The 2,383-nt window shown below is 62.0% G+C and overlaps 1 protein-coding gene across 1 annotated transcript in view; it reads right to left on the reverse strand.

Moving 5' to 3' along the window:
* LOC141072876 (pituitary homeobox 3) overlaps positions 1-2,004 on the reverse strand; it is a 194,499-nt gene extending 192,495 nt beyond the window's left edge. The window contains exon 1 of the mRNA XM_073560085.1: positions 1,828-2,004. The gene's annotated coding sequence lies outside the window, so the exon portion shown is untranslated. The remainder of the gene's footprint in view (positions 1-1,827) is intronic.
* Between the last annotated feature and the right edge of the window lie 379 nt (positions 2,005-2,383).

Genomic DNA, 2,383 nt, shown 5'->3' on the forward strand with positions numbered 1-2,383 from the left:
AATTCAGTTCTTTCTATTTGGCCCACAATTCATTATCCCCCTAACAGAACTCTCTGTAGCCGAGAAGTACCGCACCGGCTCCGGGACAGGGACGTGTACACACTGCTGTGTCGGTCGCGCTGTTCCTTATAGGAAAAGTCTTCATTTCTTACCCGGAAAACGAGAGTTTTGCTCTTTCTTCCTGACCAGTTTCCACATAAACAGTTTTCTGTGCGGCCGAGAATTGTTCACATCCAGTGTAAACACGGCCAGCCCGTTCTCTAAATATCATCCTCCAGCTGCAGCCCCCAGCCCGACCCCGGGGGACAGAGTCAGCCCCCAGCCCGACCCCGGGGGACAGAGTCAGCCCCCAGCCCGACCCCGGGGGACAGAGTGAGCCCCGACCCCGACCCCTGGGGACAGAGTCAGCCCCCAGCCCGACCCCGGGGGACAGAGTGAGCCCCCAGCCCGACCCCGGGGGACAGAGTCAGCCCCCAGCCCGACCCCGGGGGACAGAGTCAGCCCCCAGCCCGACCCCGGGGGACAGAGTGAGCCCCGACCCCGACCCCTGGGGACAGAGTCAGCCCCCAGCCCGACCCCGGGGGACAGAGTGAGCCCCGACCCCGACCCCGGGGGACAGAGTCAGCCCCCAGCCCCGACCCCTGAGGACAGAGTCAGCCCCCAGCCCCGACCCCGGGGGACCCCACTAGCGCCCAGCCCGACCCCGGGGGACCCCACTAGCCCCCAGCCCGACCCCGGGGGACAGAGTCAGCCCCCAGCCCGACCCCGGGGGACAGAGTGAGCCCCGACCCCGACCCCTGGGGACAGAGTCAGCCCCCAGCCCGACCCCGGGGGACAGAGTGAGCCCCGACCCCGACCCCGGGGGACAGAGTCAGCCCCCAGCCCCGACCCCTGAGGACAGAGTCAGCCCCCAGCCCCGACCCCGGGGGACCCCACTAGCGCCCAGCCCGACCCCGGGGGACCCCACTAGCCCCCAGCCCGACCCCGGGGGACCCCACTAGCCCCCAGCCCCGACCCCGGGGGACCCCACTAGCCCCCAGCCCCGACCCCGGGGGACCCCACTAGCCCCCAGCCCCGACCCCGGGGGACCCCACTAGCCCCCAGCCCCGACCCCGGGGGACCCCACTAGCCCCAGCCCGACCCCGGGGGACCCCACTAGCGCCCAGAAATCAGGGGAGCCCGGCTCCTTTATTGCTTCATATGAACACACTTTCTTGGCACTGTTCTTTTTTTAACAAATAGTAAAACATAATAACACTATAAATATTAACCCTAATAATACAATTATAGGATCCGGTCCAGTAGTTCCCAAAATTCTGATATGTGATAGAAAGTAATTCTCATCTCTCAGTTACCCGATCTACCTATTGTAACAGAAACAGAGAGATACATACAGGAGGGTCAGATGAGAGATAGCTATTCATTTACACAGACATATGTATACAGATATGCGTTTATATATATATACACATGCATGATGGTGGGTATCAATGAAGATATATATGTGTGTGTGTATCTATATGAATTTGGGCACAATTGGGAGAGATGCCCACATGTCCTACCAATGTGAGGTACAGTGTATATTCTCCGCACGTGTATTCCATGTATACAGTATGTACACACCTGCACGGGGGCTCCTGGCTACAGGACACGTGCGCCTCAGCGCTACACGGCGGCGGCTATAGCCCTCCCTGCACACAGACATCCATCCACCGACACGGTGCACACACGTACAGCTACACAGACACAGTGCACACACAGGGGCTCCCGGCTCTGGGACGCTCCCGAGCCCCTCTAGTCCAGGGAACACCCAGGCGGGTCACTTACTGGGCTGTGCTGGGGGTCTCCGGTGTAATCCCTGCAGATCCGGGGCTCCTCGCTGGGACGTTTGGGGCCAGTCCTCCTCCCCTGCTTCCCGGGTGCCTGCTCCTGGCCGAGCTCGTACCTCACATGCAGAGCAGACTCGGGCCGACTAGCTCCCATTCACTGGTGCCATTCACTTTATTGCAGGCAGCGGGCGCCCCCAGCCTCAGCCAATGAGCCCTGCACCGCGAGCCGCCCCTTCCAGATGCTCAGCCCAGAGCGGCGGGTCTCCTTCCAGCTGTGCTCGGCCGGGCCACACCCACAGCCCGATCCTGGCCAATCAGCACGGCCGACGTCCTCATAGACATGACTGTCCCGGTCGTTACAGCCCAATGTAAAGTCAGCTGAAGCGGCGCAGGGACATTGCAATGAGTGTGCTGTGCCCCGAGCCCTGCAGCCTCCGCCAGAGCCGAGACCTGTGCCGCGGGCAGGGACACAGGCTGACTGCTCCTACACAGCCTTCTCCTCCTGCCCCAGCCTCCGCTATGTGACTGGGAACTTATCAGCTGATTATTAATAG

Source organism: Dendrobates tinctorius, unplaced genomic scaffold (genome assembly GCF_039654945.1).
Source record: "Dendrobates tinctorius isolate UK_male_01 unplaced genomic scaffold, ASM3965494v1 ptg000292l, whole genome shotgun sequence".
Classification (NCBI taxonomy): Eukaryota; Metazoa; Chordata; class Amphibia; order Anura; family Dendrobatidae; genus Dendrobates; species Dendrobates tinctorius.